Source organism: Canis lupus, chromosome 4 (assembly GCF_011100685.1).
Source record: "Canis lupus familiaris isolate Mischka breed German Shepherd chromosome 4, alternate assembly UU_Cfam_GSD_1.0, whole genome shotgun sequence".
NCBI classification, from domain to species: domain Eukaryota; kingdom Metazoa; phylum Chordata; class Mammalia; order Carnivora; family Canidae; genus Canis; species Canis lupus.
Window position 1 is genome coordinate 35,783,316 of NC_049225.1, and position 18,880 is coordinate 35,802,195.

Below are 18,880 nucleotides of genomic sequence, written 5' to 3' on the forward strand. Positions count from 1 at the left end.
CTGGCCCAGTAAGGCGAGGACTGTGTGCGCCCCAAGAAGGCTTCTCACTGTGGGGACTGGAGATGTGCTGAGAGCCCCAGCCCCGCCCGGGTTGTGAGGCCTGGGAGCCATGGCCAGTGGGGGCCGATTCAGGTGCTGGCTGCCCAGCAGAGCCCTCTCCCCGCTCCTTGCTCACCCCGTGCTCGAAGGTTATGCCCCCAAGGACGGGGAACTCTCCGCTCTTCCCAGTGTCTGGCCCATGAGCCCCAGGCCAGGTGTTGTTCTTGCCCAATAGGCTCCCTCCAGGGAGCACTGTCTCTCCAGCCCTGCTCCCAGCACTGCGCATGGAAGGGGCCCCAGGTTCTGTGTCCTTGGGGTCCCTCTTCCTCTTTAATACCCATCTCAGCCCTGGGGCCACTCCATCTCTGCCCTATGGTCACCCTCCTGCCAGCAACCCTGAGGCTTCCTAGCCCCTTTGCTGTTTGGCTTTTCTCCATGGTGCTGACAGGGCTGCTGGGCCCCCAGGACCGCCACATCCAGCCCTAAGGGTGCTTGTTTACTAAACCTTGTATAGTACTTCAGCCTCTGAATTGGGTTCTAGTAATTTGTGTGCCTCGAGAATTTCCGCTCCCTTCACCAGCTACTCAAAAGCTTTATATCTTTCCCACTTTCAGGCTTTTGGGCAAACTGCTGGGCCCATCGTGGCCCATCTAGGATGTGGGCAGGTCATGCCTTCCTCAGGCCTGGTGTTCAGGACCCACTCATGGGCTTCCTTGTCTCAGACCCACTGAGGAACCAAGATCCCCTTCACTGAGACCATCAGTACCTTGATGCTGCTCATTTTTTCCTCCCTGGTTATGACTTCGTCTCACTGGTGACCCCACTGGCTCAGGGCAGAGAGTGACACGTAATAGCAGGTACTAAATGCAGGTGACTGTTAGTAAAGGAACCCCACACCTGCTCCATACATTTTGGGGAGTCCTCACAGCTAGCCTGTTCCGAGAACACGTAAGAATGCAGAGAGAAGGACTCAGGACAGGTGAAAGGCAGAGCTTAGGGAGTAGAAATGACCTAGTGGCCCAGGTTGGCCAATGTGAGAACAGCCAGGGGTCAGAGAGGGCTGGCGAGCCAGAGCTGGGGGTCGGGGTGCACAGTTAGGGGAGCCCAGGCCAGCCCAGCCTGCACTCCAGTGGGCTCCCCACTGCGGTTTCAGGGATCCCACTAGTTCCCTGGCGTTTTCTTGTAGTCTCACCCACTGGCCTGCCTTGGGGGTCAGAGTATCACTTACTTATCTGACGTAAGTTTCAGGAGCGTGTGGCCATCTGTGGAGTAAGTGACGAAGGAAATCCGCACATTTGGGCTGGGGAGAAAGCACGTGCTTTTGAGAAGTCGTAGTAACAAGCTCAGCATGATGTCAGTGAGTAATCAGGGAGGGGGCACATAACAGTTCCCCTGTCCCCACCCTAACTCTACTCCTTTGGAGCCGATTTCCCAAACACCAGACCTTCCTATAACTTTAGTGAGGAATTCAGAGGCCTGTAAGACATCTAGCTTTTCTGGAAGAGTGTGCCGGAGGAGCATCTGGATCCACCCTTACACTCGCAACACCCCAGTAATGACTGTCTGTCTGTCTGCCTGTCTCTCTGTGTGCATGTGTGTGCACACACATGCCCACGTGGGTGCTCACACAGATAGCTGCATGCACAAGGAGACAGACCAACATCTACACACGCCCACAGGAGGAGCTCCCACCTGGCCTTTTTTCTGTAACATTCTTTGGAACTTCACTGTCCTTCCTTCCTTGCCTGCCTTCCTCACCCCAACTCTTCTTTCAAAGAAATGATTTTCCCTTTTGGCAGCCATTCATCTATATTCCCTTCCTTTCCTGCTCCTGGCTATTGTCTTCTGGTCTGCTGACCCTCATTATCCTGGGCTAAATTGGTACCATAGGTCCCTAGCTGAGCTCCCTACTGCTCTGGCTCTTGTTCCCACTCATTTTACCCACTTTTGTTGGATTTTTCTTCTTGCACAACTTGATCATGTCAGACCCTTAAACAAGAATCATCTGTAGCTCCTTAGTGCTCATAGCAGGAAATCTAGGCCCCATGGCCTGGCATTATGAGCTGTAATGGCCGTAGCTCCAAGCTGACATGCCCAGCCTCATCTCCTAGCCCTCCCTTGAGGTAACCCTACTCTGCAGCCAAACAGACCCTTCGCTCCCTAAGAAGTCTCCTTGATGGTTCCTGTCCCTCTGTCTTTCCCACCCATGGAAACCTACTTAACATTGCCACATCTTCTGGGAAGCCATCCTGAATTAAAATTTTTCCTTTTCCCTTAAGCTCATCATATACAGTCTTTGCCTTTTTTTTTTTTTTTTTGTCCCTGACACCAGCTGTTTAATTACCATGCTACTTGTTTGCCTGTTTCCTAATCCGTTTGGTCCTCAGGGCATATTACTGTGTCCCTATAAGATGGCCTGACTCTCAGGCAGAAGCCACATAAAGCTGCTGAGACCCTTGGAATCACTGTGATGTGGCCTTTCCTGCTTCAGAACTTCACTTTGGGCTCTGTGTTCCCAGCTAGAGGGACTCCCATGCCCACCGAGTCTAAACAGGCTCCGTACTGGGTCTGGCAGAAGAGAACACCCTATTAACACAGAGAAGCCATACTTTTGAAACTTATTGACCAAATCTTCCACAAGGTTGTAAATGTCCATCCAGTTGTTGTCCACACTGCCTGACCTGAAAATGAAGAAACATGAGTCAGAGAGAGGAGTTCTATCTGTCATGTAGGAATAGTTTCTGCCTTCTCTGGCTTCGGGCAGGCCCTTTAGCAAGCTCCTCACCGACGTGGTTGATGCCTGCCACACACCCTCAGTGACCTCAGGGGTGACTTTCATCAGTGTGAGTCCTGGGAAGGTTGTCTAGTGACACCTGTGTACTTGGGACTGAGGGACTTCCAAGGATGAGGGACTTCTGGTGGCAAACCAGGATGTTTGGTCATGCTCAGCGGGGGCTGTTGGACAAATGAAGGAGGGTGCATTGGTTGTCAAAGCCAATTTTGATTGACTGGCTCTCTTGGTTGTTCATTGTCTCCCAGGTGTCTGCCCTTCTCCTGCCCCTTGAAGGTGTGTGTGATTGGGTGGGAAGCAGAGGCCTTTGGCACCACATCTCCACAAAATGCTCCTGGCTTTTCCTTTCTGTCATTCCTCCTGCTTCCTCTAGGCTACATCTAAAACTGTCAGTAGATGGTAAGGAAACTAAAGATAGATGTTTCTAATTATGTCAGGATTGTCATTCATGGAGCATGTATATACCAGGCCCTTTACATCCATGGTTTCCAATTCCAGAACAACTCTATGATACCGGCAGTATTCCCACTTTCCAGGTGAGACTCACAGGTCATGGCATTTGCCATGATTTCAATAGTTCAGATCCATCAACCCATATCTAGCTTCAAAACCCATGCTCTACTCATTGCACTAGGCAGGTCAGGATGACGCTGGTTGAGGTGGACAACTGCCGCGTAGGAAAGTACTAGGCTCTGACAACACACAATGCAGACTTTCTTTCAGAAGCTTTCATGCTAAAGTGAAAGGCAATTTCCTTAATTAATGGCAACCCTGTCTACTCTCCTCATTACTTTTCTCTCCTGTTTTCCCCCTGAGTGAAGAGGATTTTCCAAAGAAGATTGATAGGAAACAAAGGTCTTCAACTCACTCCAGAGAAGTTTCCAATTTGTGATGATTTTGAAGAAAGGCTTAGACTCTAGAATATAGCTCAACATGAGTGCTCCTGGGCACTGGAAAATTCTACAGAGACCCACAGATCCCTAGGAAGGAGGCAGTATGGAACAGCAATTGTGTGGGCTTCCAGCACACAGAACTCCAATCATGTTCTCCTGTCTCACTCTTAAATGAGATGCAGAAGATCAGCAGACATTTGACGAATCTCTGTCTTTGAAGCTTGAGGACAAAACACCCTAGTGATATAAATTACTGGGAGAATGGAAGGCATCAGGAATAATTACACAAGGGAGCTCAGCTTTAAGAAAGCTAAATTCTCTTGAAAGAACTTAATAGAGAATGAGTAAACCTCAAACAGCAAAAAACAGCATCAGTACTAGCATGGTATTAGAAGCAGGGTCTTAATCCCAGAAGAAAAATCTAGAATTTCAGATAAAAAAACAAGGCCCAGCTAATTGCTGCCTACCAGGCACTCATTCAGCTTTAAAGACACATTTATGCTCAATGTAAAGGGATTGAAGATACTCTATGCAAGTGGAAACCAAACAAACTGTATAGTTATATCAGACAAAATAGACTTTAAGCCAAAAATGGTAACAGAGTCAAAGAAAGTTATATAATGATAAAAGGGTCAATATGTAAAAAGTGTATAAAAATCATAAGTATATATGTACCCAACATATAAGCAGCTAAATATGTTAAGTAATACTAACAGATCTGAAGGGGGAAAAGAGAACACTACAATGATAGCAGGCAACTTTAATACCTCAGTTCTAGCAATGGATAGATCATCTAGACAAAAAATCCACAAAGAAACTTTGGAATTGAACCACACTATGGCCAAATGGCTTTAAAAGACATATTAGAACATTTTATTCAACTGTTGCAGAATGCACATCCTTTGCAAGTCCACACAGATTATTCTCCAGGATAGATCCTATGATAGGACACAAAACAAGTCCTAGCAAACTTAAAGAAGATTTAAATCATAGCAGCTATCTTTTCCAATGACATGAAATAAAAAACAAGAGGAAACTTGGAAAATCTACATATATGTGGAAATTAAACATACTTTTGCATGGCCAATGGGTCAAGGAAGATAAGAATGTGAAAAAACACCAAATGGGGAAAAGTGAACCCTTAAAGCTAATGGAAATGGAAACAAACAGCGAAACCTATAGAATGCTGCAGAAGCAGTTCTGAGAGGAAAATGTACAATGAGAAATGCAAATATTAAGGAATTAGCAAAATATCAAAATATTTTACTTTACCTGTCAAGGAACTGGGGATAAAAAGAACAGATGAAGCCCAAAGTTAGCAGAAGAAACAAAATAATAAGGTGCTGAAGTAAATTAAATTAGGATGAAAAGAGGAGACTTGCAACTGCTACCCCAGAAATAAAGTCATAAACTACTCTTAATAATTATATATCAACATATTAGATAACCTAGAGCAAATGGATGAATTCCTAGAAACACACAACCTGCCCAAACAGAAACATGAAGAAGCATAAAATCTGAATAGACCTATCGACCTGAATAGACTCAGTAAAGAGATTGAATCAGTAATCACAAATCTCCCAAAAGAGAAAAGCCTAGGACTAGCTGGTTTTTCATAAGTTAATGTGACCAAATATTTAATGAAGAGTTAACACCAATCCCTCCCAAACTCCTCCAGTCTCATTCTATGATGCCTGCATTTACTCTAATATCAAAGCCAGACTAATACTACAAGTACAGATCAATATCCCATATGAGCATGGATGCAAAAGTCCTCAACAAAAAATCTAGCAAACTAAATTTAGCAGCATGTTAAAAGACTTATATTCCATGACCAAGTAGGATTTAGGGTTTATTTCCACAAGGGAGACCTGGTTGTTCAATGCAAAAAAGAAAATCAAACAATGTAATTAACAGAATAGAATTAATAGATCAAAAAATAAACTACACTATCATTCCAATTGACATAGAAAAAGCATTTGATAAAATCCAACATAATTCCTTCATAAAAACACTCTTTTTAGGAATAGGAAAAAAGCCTATGATACACATAATAGGGGCCATATATGAAAAACTCACAGCTAACATCTCAGTGGTGAAAGACTAAAAGTTTTCCCTAAGATCAAAAGTAATACCAAAATGCCAAGTTTCATCATTTCAACTCGATGGAATATTGGAAGTTCTAGCCAGATCAATTAGATAAGGAAAAGAAATAAAGCTATCCAAATTGAAAAGGAAAATGTAAAATGGTTTCTGTTTTTGGGTGATGTGATCTTACATGTAAAAAACACCATAGATTCCACATACAAAAAAACTCTTTGGCTAAGAAAAGGATTCATTCAGCAAGGTTGCAGGAGGCAAAATTAACATATGATAACCAGTTACATTTTGATATACACTAACCACGAACATTCCAAAAAGGAAATTATGAAAACAAATCCATTTACAAATTATCAAACAGAACAAAATACTTATGAATAAATTTAACCAAAGAGGCAGAAGACTAGTATACTGAAAACCGTAATCCATGCTGGGAGCAATTTAAAAAGACACAAATCATTGGAAGGACATCACATATTCATATGGAATCTTAAGAGACATCAAATAGTTAAAAAAAAAAAAAGTCTTGGGGCTACTGGGTGGCTCGGTGGGTTAAGTGCCCAGCTCTTGGTTTGGCTTGGTCATGACCTCAGAGTCCTGGGATGGAGCCCTGCAGGCTCTGCCCTCAACTGGGATATTTCTAAATAAGGAAAAATCTTTTTTAAAAATCTTGGATAAAAACAAAGTTTGTGGACTCATATTTCCTGGTTTCAAAGATTTATTACAAAGCTATAATAATCAAAATAGTGTAGTGCTGGCACAAGGACAGACACATAGATTAATGAAATAGAATAAAGAGAACAAATAAACCCTCATATATATGTTCAATTGATTTTTGACAAGGATGCTAAGATTATTCAATGTGGGAAAGGACGCTATTTTCAACAAATGGTGCTAGGAAAACTGGATGTCCACATGCGAAATAATGTAGTTGGGCTCTTGCCTTACGCCTATACAAAAATTAACCCAAATGAATAAAAAACCTAAATGTAAGATCTAAAAATATTAAACGTTTAGAAGAAAATACAGAGGAAAAGCTTCATGATGTTAGATTTGGTAATGGTATTTTGGATATCACACCGAAAAATAGGCAATAAAAGAAAAAAATAGCTAATCCAGACGTTGAAATTAAAGACTTTTGTGCAAAAGATACTATCCAAAAAATGAAAAGAAAACCCACAGAATGAGAGGGAACATTGGCAAGTCATATATCTGAAAAGGGATTGAAATCTAGAGCATACTAGGAACTCCACAACTCAACATAAAAATCAAACAACTCAATTCAAAAACGGGCAAAGGACTTCAACAGGGCATTTCTCCAAAGAAAATATACAAATAAAAGATAGTGGAGGGATAGTGGGTGCTAGTTTGTCTGGTCCCTCAAATACACCCAGATAGTTATCTGACCATTCTGAAAACCCAATAAATCAATCAATCAGAGATCTGAGAAAAGAAATGCTGTGAGTCTATAAGTAGCAAAGTGACCACCTCTTGGAAGGTAGGAGGTGCAAGGGCCTGAATCCGGGGAAATACAGCTGAAGACCGCGAGCGGGGCGAGCTACCGCCAAGCACTCCAAGCAGCGGAGTGCAAAATCGCAACCTTGAGAAGTCGGCTGCAGTGGGGAGTAGGCTTAAGCACCCTGGCTTAGAGGGCTCGGGTGCTCAGGTTGTGACTTGGGGCAGAATCCTAGGTGTGACAGTGCGGTCTCAGGATCCCTGAGGTTACAAGAAGAACAGGCTGGCTGAGTGCAGCACCGTCCCCGGCGTCCACGTGGGGAAGCCGGCAAGGGACAGTGAGTCTCAGGGCCGGCTTCCTGCTCTGTGGTCCTTAGCCTGCAAACCACTGCATGGTTGTGTGTCCACTCTCCCGGGAAGGGTCCTGCAAAAGGCAGAAGTGAGGCAATACCCTCCCCCTTCCCCCAGGGAGGAACGATGTAAGTCTGAGCTGCGGGAGTCTAAAAACTTTGGAGTTTTGAACTCAGTCCCATGCCTGAGATAAAAATGCTCAGTCATAGGCCAGGTGAATACAGAGTTGTGACAGAAACCAGGGGGACAAGAGTGATTGCTTCTCACTGAAGACTGGGAGGAGTGGACTTTCAGCTTCTGGGGTAGAGAGCAGGGCCTGTCAGTGCTGAAAGCCTTCATGGAGCAAAGCAATGTCACAGTGGAGTCCAATGCTGCTTACCCAGAGCCCCAGCACCCACGCACTGGACGTGCATCTTCACCAAGGCAAGAGCACTTGAGACTCAGTGCAGCAGGCCCCTCCCCCGAAGACCTGCACAAACAACTGGCTTGCACCAAGTTTATGGATCACAGAGTCCTGCAAAGCTTCAGCTCTGGAGGAAAACACTGGGGATCCTTGGGTGGCGCAGCGGTTTGGCGCCTGCCTTTGGCCCAGGGCGCGATCCTGGAGACCCGGGATCGAATCCCACGTCGGGCTCCCGGTGCATGGAGCCTGCTTCTCCCTCTGCCTGTGTCTCTGCCTCTCTCTCTCTCTCTCTGTGACTATCATAAATAAATAAAAAATTTTAAAAAAATGTACAGCATTCTTGATATATTTTTAAAAGATTTTATTTATTCAAGGGAGGCACAGAAAGAGAGAGAGGCAGAGACATAGGCAGAGGGAGAAGCAGGCTCCCTATGGGGAACCTGATGTGGGACTCGATCCCAGGACCCCAGGATCACACCCTGAGCCGAAGGCAGACACTTAACCATGGAGCCACCCAGATGTCCCATTCTTGGCATTTTTATTCTTTAGTCGTTCAGTATTATTTTTTTCTGGTTACTTTCTTATTTTTTCAATTAAAAAATTCTTTTAAAATTATTTATATAATAAATAAAATTATTTATATAATTATAAAATTATGTAATTTTAAAAGAAATTTTGAAATTTCTTTGTATCTTTGTATCTTTCCACTGTATTTTACTTTATATATATAAACATATATATATAATATTTATATATGTTATTTCTTTCTTATTTCGGGATCTAGTTTCTTTTAACAAGCAGACAAAGACACACCGAGGATCTCATTTTGTTTGTTTTGTCTTTTTCTTTTTTTTCTGTTGTTATTGTTTTATTTCTTCTTTCTTCTTTTCTGGACAAATGAAGTGGAGAAATTCACCCCGAAAGAAAGAAAGAACAGGGGCAGCCCCAGTGGCGCAGCGGTTTAGCACCCCCTGCAGCCCAGGGCATGATCCTGGAGATCCTGGATCGAGTCTCATGTCAGGCTCTCTGTATGATGCCTGCTTCTCCCTCTGTGTCTCTGCCTCTCTCTCTCTCTCTCTCTATCTATCTATCTATCATCTATCTATCTCTATGAATAAATAAATACAATCTTTAAAACAACAACAACAACAACAACAACAACAAAACCCGATAGAACAGGAGGTAGGACTCACTACTGGGGATTTAATCAAGACATAAGTAAGATGTCTGAACTAGAATTTAATACAATGATTCTAAAGATATGAGCTGGGCTTGAAAAAGCATAGAAGACACTATGGAATCCCTTGCTGTAGAAATAAAAGAACTAAAATCTAGTCAGGCCAAAATTAAACATGCTATTACCAAGATACAGTCCCAAGGGGAGGCTATAAAATGAGAATGAATGAAGCAGAAGGAAGAATCAGTAATACAGAATGTAAAATTATGGAAAGTAAGGAAGCTAAAAAGAAGAGAGAAGAAACATACTGTTAGATCACGAAGGGAAACTTCCCACGAAGGGAAATTCCAGAAGGCAAATTAATATCTGCATAATAGGAATCCCAGAAGATGAGGAGAGGAGAGAGGGGCAGAAGGTTTATTTGAACAAATTATAGCTGAGAACTTCCATAATCCGGGGGAGGAAACAGGCAATCAAGTCCAGGAGGCACAGAGAACTTCCCTCAAAATCAACAGAAATATGTCAACACCCTGACATATAATAGTGCAGTTTGCAAATTCAAAGATAAAGAGAAAATCCTGAAGCAGCTGGGGACAAGAGGTCCTTAACCTACAAGGGCAGACACATAATGCTGGCGGTGGACCTGTCCACAGACACCTGGCAGGCAGAAAGGACCAGCATGATATATTCAAGGTGCTAAATGAGAAAAACATGCAGCCAAGAATACTGTATCCAGGAAAGCTGTCATTCAGAATAGAAGAAGAGGTAAAGAGTTTCTAGGACATACAAAAACTAAAGGAATCTGTAGACACTAAACTAGCCCTGTTAAGGAATATTAAAGGGGATCCCTTGGGTGGAGAGAGCCCCAAAATAACAAAGACCAGTAAGGAACAGAGACAGTCTACAGGAACAGCGACTTACAGGTAATCAAATAAATTAATATCTTTCACTAATTAATCTGAAGGTAAATGGACTAAATACTCCAAGAGACAATACCAGAATGGATTAAAAAATTAAGACTCATCAATATGCTTACAAGAGACTCATTTTTTAAAAAATATTTTATTTATTCATGAGAGACACAGAGAGAGAGGCAGAGACCCAGGCAGAGGGAGAAGCAGGCTCCCTGTGGGGAGCCCATGCAGGTCTCGATCCCAGGACCCCAGGGTCATGCCCTGAGCAGAAGGCAGACACTCAACCACTGAGCCACCCAGGTGCCCCAAGTGACTTATTTTAGACCCAAGACACCTCCAGATTGAAAGTGAGGGGGTGGAGAACCATTTATTATCATGCTCATGGACATCAGAAGAAAGACGGGGTAGCAATCCTCATGTCACACAAACTAGATTTTAAACCAAAGATTGTAATAAGGGATGAAGAAGGACGCTATACCATAGTAAAGGGGTCTATCCAAGAAGAAGATCTAGAAATTGTAAATATTTATGCTCCTAACTTGGGAGCAGCCAAATATATAAACCAATTAACAACAAAATTAAAGAAACTCATTGGTAATAGTACAATAATAGTAGAGGACTACAACACCCCACTCACAGAAATGGACAGATTGAGCAGATCAACAAGTAAACAAGGGCTTTGAATGACACACTGGACCAGATGGACTTCACAGAGATGTTGACAGCATTCTCTCCTAAAGCAACAGAATACATTCTTCTCAGGTGCACATGGAACATTCTCCAGGAGAGATCACATACTGGGTCACAAATCAGGTCTCAACTGGTACCAAGTTTGGAATTATTTCCTGAATATTTTCAGAGCACAATGCCATAGGACTTGAATTCAACCACAAGACAAAAATTGGAAGGACCACAAATACATGCAGGTTAAAGAACATTGTACTGGAGAACGAACGAGTCAACCAGAAGATTAAAGGAGAATTGAAAAAATACATGGGGCAAATAAAAATGAAAACACGAGAGTTCAAAACCTTTGGGATGCAGCAAATGTGGTCCTGTGAGGGAAGTATACAGCAATACAGGCCTTCCTCAAGAAAACAAAAAAGTCTCAAATACACGACCTAACCTTACACGTAGAAGCTGAGAAAAGAATAGCAAATAAAGCCTGAACCCAGCAGGAGAAGATAAATAATATCAGAGAGAGTGACAAACCATGAGAGACTCCTAACTCTGGGAAACGAACAAGGGATAGTGGAAGGGGAGGTGGGCGGGGGGATGGGGTGACGGGCACTGAGGGGGGCACTTGAGGGGATGAGCACTGGGTGTTATACTGTATGTTCACAAATGGAACTCCAATAAAAAATATATTTTAAAAAGATTAGGGCAGAAATCAATGATATAGAAAAAAAAACACATCAACCAAACCAGGAGCTGTTTCTTTGAAAGAATTAACAAGATAGATAAACTCTTAGTCAAACTTCTCAAAAAGAAAAGAGAAAGAACCCAAATAAATAAAAATCATGAATGAAAGCAAAGAGATCACTACCAACATTGAAGAAATACGATTATAAGAGAATATTATGAACAATCATATGCCAACAAACTGGCAGTGTGGGAGAAATGGATGCATTGCTAGAAACACGTAAACTACCCAAACTGAAACAGGAAGAAAAAGAGAAAACCTGAACAGACCCATAACCAGCAAGAATATTGAATCAGTCATCAAAAATCTCTTTTTACCCCCAACCCTAATGCCTAAGAAGAAGTCACATCCCCTTGGACTGTGCCAAATATCATTGAGGAAGACCTGCCCGGAACAACTCCGAAGTCCCTCCACAGGACAGTGAGGAGGGACTTACTCCAGTGGCAGGGGGGCTCCCAGCTCTGTCGGCTCTGCTGGAAGCTGGTGGCTGCGCACGCATCTCCCTAGTCATCAGCCTCCATGGAGCATAAGAGAAATCCGAGGCATTATAGACTGGGGGGCTACAAGCGGGGCACCCGGGAAGCCTGAGTCCTGTCACCCCCACCCCCCTGGGGCTACTCCAACCGACCTCCAGACCCCATCCCCTTCCCAGGAGATTGCAAATGCAAAGGTCTTCCCTACTCTACATTCTGGGGCGGTTTTGAGGATGAGGGAAGTGCAATGGAAGGGCTCTGGAAGCCAAATATGCTTCAGTCACACCCACAGTCACACCACGGATAGTACTGACCCCGTAAAGTTCATTCCCAACCCAACAGACAAGTGGGAAATGGCACCAGGACAACATCCCCGATCTTTCCAAGCATGGCAAGTCCACCCCCTCCCTTCTTTGAGGGGCACAAGGTGCCTAGCGCACAGCCCGGCTCCCCAGGATGACACCCGTCAGACCCAGCTGTCCCAAAGCACACACAAGCTGAGACGCAGTGTCCAGGTGGTTGAGGAAAGAAGCAAAAGCCTTGGAGGGAAAGCCAAGGACTTTCTAAGCAGTGACGCTCTGAGCCCCCCGAGGCGACAGGGCATCTCCCTGGCACCCAGCACAAAGAGAGTCCGCTCCAGGGAAAAGCACCACAGCAGAGGACCACACAGACACAAACCCAGCTGGTTTCTAATAACCGCCCAGAAGGAGCTCCTGGCCATCACCTGCCCCTCTCCCTGCTTAAGGGGCGTGCAGAGGGTCTTATCTTGGGTTTGATCAAGACTGTCCCCACCTCCCCTTTTCCAGAGGCTGGGGTCTCCTTGAGCCCCTTCATGTAAGCAGTAACATGACAGCAGAGGACCACACAGCAGGAGCTGAGATCCAGGCAGCTCGTGGAACCGCCCAGGGCAGCTCTCCCCCCCCGCAGCGCCTCCATCTCCTCGAGGCGCCAGCGGGGCACAGGGCCAGGCCTTGTCACAGGACGCACTGAGAGCCACCCACGAACCCATGGCGCCTTTTTTCTTTTCCAAAAGGAAAATGCCTGAGAACCAGTTTGCGGGGCTCTCCCGCCCCGGGAACAGGGGGCTGCAGAGGTTCCTTGGGGGTGCCGAGGCCGCGCCCTCCACTCCCCGCTTCCCCCCCCCCCCCCCGGGTACGGGCGGGCACTCACTTGTCCAGGATGAAGTACAGGTCGTACTCGCTGTGGCAGGGCTTCCCCTGCTCCTCGCTGCGGCCCTCGGGAGCCAAGTGGCTCGAGTGGCTCGGGCCCCTCCGGTGGTGCGGCGCCTTCTCGTGCGTGTGCAGGTGGTGGCGGTGGCCCTTGTCCCTCTGCGCCGGGCCGTGCAGGTCGCCCGAGCCGCCCCGGACTGTGGGGTGCAGGCTCCTGGCTCTGAGCAGCGGGGGCGGCAGCACGAGCAGCAGCAGGAGCGCGGGGCCCGGCACCCCCAGGCCGCAGCTCCCCATCCCAGGCGCGCAGCGGCCGCCTCCGCGCAGCCCTCCCGCGGGGCCTCCGCCCCTCCAGACCTTCCCAGGCGCCCTTCGACTCCACCTGCTACCTGCCCTCAGGTCGCAAGAGGCAAGCGGCTGGCTCTGGGGCGATGGCCCCACTACCTGCTCGCCCCTCTCCCCGCGCCCCGGGCAGGCGGCCTTGTGTGATGAGCAGGAGGGTTGGCATGGTGACTTTGTGACCTGCAGCTCTGCTCAGTGTCCTGCCTGTCAACAGCCCCAGGCGGGAGTCCTGGCATCTCTGGACGAGCGGCAAGACGAGGCTGCCTTTTGTCCCTCATCCCAACCCCCCAGGTGGCCATTAATGCTCGAGACCCCGCCTGTTTATAACTCCAAGCAGGCCGCTGAGGTGGTTTAGATGAGGACGTCCCTGTGGATGAGGAGGTCAAGAACTATGTAGCTCCAGAATGGTAATGGTCATCCGTGGGAACACTGAAGTCATTCATGGGCATGGAAGGATCTAGAAGGTCTAGAAGGTTCATGTAAGCATTCCAAAGTCCTTTGTGAATGGGGGACATTCCGGTTACCTCCTGCTGTGTAACAAGCCACCCGGACAGGTGACGTACAAGAGAATCGTTTCCTCTGTGCGCCGGTTCTGTGGATCAGACTCGCAGAGAGAGCCGAGTGGGGAGGGCTTGTCCCTGCTTCGCGGAAAACACAGAAAACCCACTTGCTCTTTCATATAAATTTTGGAAGTAGCACATCCTCTTCACTTCCCCCAAAGGACTACTACTTCCTCTCTTCTCCTTCCCCTCCCCCTCCTCCGGACGATAGGATCCTCAAAAATCCGCCGCTTTTCACCCCCCGTCCTCCTTATGCTCCTTCCCGCCCTCGACGCCGCCTTCTCCTCCTCCTCCTCTTCTCTCCCCCGGCCACCCTGATCTCGGGGAGCTTCTTCTCCAACTCCTCCAACTCCTCCTCCTCCTTCTCCACCATCTCCTCCTCCCCCTCCTCCTCCTTCTTCTTCTTCATCTCCTTTTCTTCTTCTTTCCCTCAACTCCCCCTCCTCCTTCTTCTTCTTGATGACCTCTTACGTTTTATGTAGATCATAGGCTTATGATTTTCCTAAATTGATTATAGTGATCACACCCTCAGCCCTTGATAACAGTAAGAGCTGAGATTGCTATGGGCTATACTTTCAACATGTCCATTGTTCCTCATTTGTCCAATTTTGAATTCATATTGGCATTTGTCATTTGTTTTAGTTGTCTGATTTTATGAAAAGTCTCTCAAACTATATGATCACAGTAACAATAAATATATAGATACCCTTGGTTGGATTTGAATCTGCCATCTGGACTACCAAAATCAACAAACCTGGCAATGTCTCTATTTACACCTTTTCCAGTGCCTTCCATATGAATTTCCCTATGAAGACCTTAACTTTTTTGTCAAGTGCCTTCCCTAAATATCTTCTGTTTCTTCTGTTATTGAAAATGGCATTTAAAAATTAATGCTTTCAAACTTTATTGGTGCTGTGGACAGTTATATTAATTTGATTATTCATACAACTTGCTAAGCTCCCTCATTCTGAAATATATATCTTTTGGTTTTTATAGAAACCAAAACCAGAAACCAAAAACATTGCTCTGACTAGTTCTCCAATGACATGTTGACTGGAACCTGTGATGGAGGCATTCTTGACTTTAAAAAGAATACTTCTAATGTATCACTATTAAGAATAATATTGATGGAAGGCTTTTGGTAGAAATTCTGTATCAGATTAGAGTATTTCCTAGGTTGGCTACAAATTTTGAATAAGTGATGAATTTTTTATATATTTTTTGCATATTGTGATGAATATATATTTTTCACCAGTAATCTATTAGTATGATGTATTGCATTAGTGCATGTGAAACTAATTTTAACATTTAACAGACAAAACCTATCCTGGCCTTGGTAATTTTTAAAAGTACTGCTGGATTGAGTTTACTATTAGTTTAATTTTTTTTTTACCTACAACCATGAAAAATTGGCTTATAATTTCCTATTTTTGTCCTGTTCTGATCTGATTTTGATATTATGTAATACTAGCTTTATAAAATGCACTTGGGAGTGTTTTACTTTATTTTCTCTTGGAAAGACTTTGAATATGATCACAATAATCTACCCCTTGAATATTTGGTGTGGTATCATCTATTCTTGTTTTTTTGTGATGTTGATAAACTACTGATATAATTTATTTAATATATACTGAATGTTGTGGACCGAATTCTGCCCCTTGCCCTCATTTATATTTTGAAGTCCTAATGCTAATGTGACTGTAATTGGAGATATGGTCTTTAAGAAGGTGACTGAGATTAACTGATATTACATGTGGACTCTAATCCCATAGAACAGGTGTCCTCATAAGAAATCTTAGAGCTCTTTTTTCACAGACACACAGAGAAGGGGACCATGTGAGGACATACCAAGAAAGTGGCCACCTATAATCCTGGAAGAGAATCCACATCAGAAGCCAGCCCTGATTGCACTTTGATCTTAGTCTTCCAGCCTGTAGACTGAGAAAATAAATTTCTGTTGTTAAAGCCACTCAGCCTGTGGTACTTAGTTACAGCGACCAAAGCAGACCAGCATACTGTGCTATTTTAGTGTTTCTATTTCTTTATTATTATTCATTTATTTTTAAAAGATTTTATTTATTCATTCATGAGAGACACAGAGAGAGAGGCAGAGACACAGGCAGAGGGAGAAGCAGGCTCCCTGCAGGGATCATGACCAGGATCATGACTGGAGCCAAAAGCAGATGCTTCACCACTGAGCCACCCAGGTACCCCTCTATTTCTTTCATAAATCATTTTAGGTGTCATGTATAGTGGTATAAAGTTGTTCAGAATATACTTGATTTTTATATTTCTGCTCTGTACTAATCTTTATAATTTCTACTGTAACTTAGTCTTTTCTTACTGTATGCATTCACAACAGGGACGATTTTCACCCTCCTGAGGGTGAAAATTAGTCTTAACTTTTTAAAAGTATGAAGCACAACACAGAGATATAGAATATATCTCCATTATCATTGTTGTTGTTACTATTATTTCACCTTTTATTTAATCCAATTTATGTTAAAAAAAAAACAGGCATTTTGTAGAATTTCCCACATTTCCGATTTGGTCAATTGTTTCCTAATCATCTCATTACCTTTTATACTATCATCAAGTTTCCCGTAAGCCAGTAGTTAGAAGCTAGAAGCTTGGTGAATTTTTGGTTCATTTTGGTATTGTTGATGTTATTCTTCCTGCATTACGTGTGGAGACACATGTTGATAGTTGCACTCTTACTGATGCTAAGATCCCATTGGTCAATGGGATCAGGTTTGTGAGTCTGTTACACTGTTAAATCCTCTAGCATTTCAACTCATGATTAAATCCTCTGACATTTTATCTGATGGTTAAAACTACTATAGATATCTGAATCTATAATTTCAATAAGAGTTGCAAAATAGTTATTTCAAATTTTATTTTTTCTTCTGCATTTATTAACCAAGATTCTTTTTCCCAGTTTTATTTAGATGTAATCGACATACAACATTGTATAAGTTTAATGCCTACAGCATAATAATTTGATACAGTGTTGAAATGGTTACCACAATAAATGTAGTTGACATTCATCATCTAATGTAGATACAAAAAAGAAAAAGAAACAAAGTTTTTCCTGTGGTGAGAGTTCTTAGAATCCACTGTCCTAAACACTTTCAAATATACAGTAAAGCAGTGTCGTGCTTACACTTCTATTACTTGTTTATTTTATAAACAAGTGCCTCCTCCTATTCCTGCCTCTGGTAACCACAAACATGATCTCTTCTTCTATGTTTTTAATTTTTTTTATTTTAGATTTCACATATAAGTGAGACCATACAGTATTTGTATTTCTCTGATTTATTTCACTTACCGTAATGTTCTCAGTTTTCGTTCATGTTGTTGCAAATGGCAGGATTTCCTTTTTCTGGATGAATAATATTCCATTTTATACATATGCCACAACTAGTTCGTTCATTCAGCACTTGGTGGCCACTAGGTTGCTTGCATGTCGTGGTTACTGTAAATAATGGAGTAATACACATGGGGGTGCAGATATCTCTTCCACATATATATTCCCAGAACTGGGATTGCTGGATCATATAGTAGTTCTATTTTAAAATTTGGGGGGGAACTTATATTGGCTCTACAAATTTACAATCCCACCAATAGTGCATAAGTGTTCACCTTTTTCTACATCTTTACCAGCACTTGTTACCTCTTATTTTTTTGATGATAACTATTCTAACAGGCATGAGTGAAACATTATTGTGATTGTGATTGAATTTCCCTTTTGATTAGTGATGTTCATCACCTATCATGTACCTGTTGGCAATTTATATATTTTATATGGAAAAATGTTTAGATCCTTTGTTTATTTTTTGAATTAGAGTATTTGTTTCTTTGCTATTGAGTTATGTGTTCTTTATATACTTGGGGGCATTTTAACAATATTAATTCTTCCAATCTATGAACTTGGGATACATTTCCATTTATTTGTGTCTTCTTAAATTTCTTTCATTAATATCTTTAAATTTTCAGTATAGAGATCTTTTGCCCGTTTATTAAATTTATTCCGAGGTATCTTGTTTTGATATTACTGCGAATGGGATTACTTTACTTCTTTTTGGATAATGTGTGGTTAAATGCTTCTTATCAGACATATGGACATTTGCAAAATTTTTTCCCATTCTGTAAGTTTTTTTCATTTTGTTGATTGTTTCTTTTGCTCTTTGGAAGCCTTTGAGCCTGATATACTCCAACTTATTTATTTTTGCTTTTGTTGCTTGTGCTTTAGATGTCATATCCAAAAAATCATCAGCAAGGCTAATGTCAAGACTTTTCCTACGTTTTTTTCTAGGAACTTTATGATTTAAAGTCTTATATTTAAATTTTTAATCCATTTTGAGTTCATTCTTGTGAGGGTTATAAGATAGATAAGATAGGGGTGTACTTTCATCCTTTTACATGTGAATCCTATTTTCCCAGCACCTTTTATTGAAGAGATCATCATTTTCCCATTGAGTATGCTGAGCTCCCTTGTCAAATATTAGCTGCCTGAATATTCATGGGTTTATTTCTAGGCTTTTGATTCTGTTCCACTGGTCTGTGTGTCTGTTTTTATAGTGGTACCGTACTGTTTTGATCGCTATAGCTTTTATAATACACCTTGAAATCAGGAAGTGTGATGCTTCTCTCTTTGCTCTTCTTTCTCAGGATTGTTTTGGTTACTTGGAGTCTTTTGTAGTTCTGTATAAGTTTTAAGATTGTTTTATATTCTTGTAAAAATGCCATTGTAATATTAATAGGGATTGCATTGAATTTATAGATGGCTTTCG

The 18,880-nt window shown here is 43.0% G+C and overlaps 1 long non-coding RNA gene across 1 annotated transcript; it reads left to right on the plus strand.

The window, feature by feature from the left end:
* Positions 1–13,702: 13,702 nt before the first annotated feature.
* On the plus strand, positions 13,703–16,056 carry LOC119871499. The gene is made up of 2 exons (XR_005358090.1): positions 13,703–14,006; positions 15,903–16,056. It is a non-coding gene; the product is annotated as an uncharacterized LOC119871499 (long non-coding RNA).
* Positions 16,057–18,880: the final 2,824 nt, after the last annotated feature.